This window comes from Ambystoma mexicanum, chromosome 10, assembly GCF_040938575.1.
Source record: "Ambystoma mexicanum isolate Mex_15411 chromosome 10, UKY_AmexF1_1, whole genome shotgun sequence".
Taxonomy (NCBI): Eukaryota; Metazoa; Chordata; class Amphibia; order Caudata; family Ambystomatidae; genus Ambystoma; species Ambystoma mexicanum.
In genome coordinates, this window is record NC_090932.1 from 1,433,313,374 (window position 1) to 1,433,314,717 (window position 1,344).

Sequence of the window (1,344 nt, forward strand, 5' to 3'; positions counted from 1 at the left end):
ATAAACCTCTGCTCCTGTATGTAAGTGGTGAAGCTGGTTCTGGAAAATCATTCTTAATAAAAATAATCAGCACATTTCTACAAAACTTAACCTTTCAGCTGATCTAACAGCCCCCACAGGTTTAGCTGACTACAACATAGGATGTGTAACTTTCCACCGACTACTGCTCCTTCCAGTAGAACATCAAAACAAATTAGAATACTACAAATGATCAGCAGATGCTGCTACTGAAGTACACAGAATTCTGAAACAAAAGAAAATGTCCCTAATAGATGACGTAAGCATGGTTTCCAACCTCATGTTGGCTTTAATTCACCTCAGAATGCAAGATGTCCTAAAAACCAACCACAAAGAGCTGTTTGGAGGAAAACACGTTATTGTTTTTGGAGACCTCATACAGTTAACACCAGTAAAAGGTCAACCTATTTTCAAAACATTAGGACACAAACAATGCCGCAACACACTCTGCAGCATTGGAAATGTAAATCTCTGGCAATACTTTCAGTACAGAGCACTAACTCAAAACATGTGTTAGTGTGCAGACCTCACCTATGGCTAACATTTTAAAAAGCATTAGAACTGGACTGCTTACTAAAGATTCAAAATCCATGAGCTATATGGACAAAACACATCTGCTCCTTAGGTCATGCAACAATTAAGTCAACCAAATATAAAATACACTTTCTTAATGCCAACCTTTGCAAGCTGTAGTCAAGTCAACGAGATAATGTTAAAAAAAGGAATGCAACCAATACTGCATTTCAGCTCCGCAGACAAACTAGAAGTGCAGGGCAGGGCATACCCTATGTCAACAAGCACCAGCATGACTAAATAGCTTAGAAGAATGCATCTCCACCACAGCTCGATTGGAGAAAATATTAACTTTGTGTCTAAACTGCAGAGTAATTCTAAAACATAACCTTGATGTAGAACAAGATTTAGTCAATGGAGCAATTGGTACAGTTGTTAGCTTCTAAATATATCCACATGACAACATTCAGTTTGTCAACATCCTGTAGCAGGGCAGTTATTGACTAGAGAGCATGTTCAAGCTCTGCTGCCCTGCCTTTCTCAGAAGAAACAAAGTTATACGATGAGAAAGGACATATTTGAAACTGCACTTTGAATTCTCCTGGAAATGCAGCTGGCACAAAGAATAGATATTTTGTGCTAGACAAGTAGGGATCAAATAAGATATTAGCTTGCACAATTAGTGTGTTTAAAATAGAATAGATTAGGTGACAGGAAGGCGTGTACACAAGATAGGGACTCACTACACAAGTAGGGGGGGCAGAACATTGTACGTATAAAAGGTTGCTGCTACCCATGGGAAGGGAGATAATG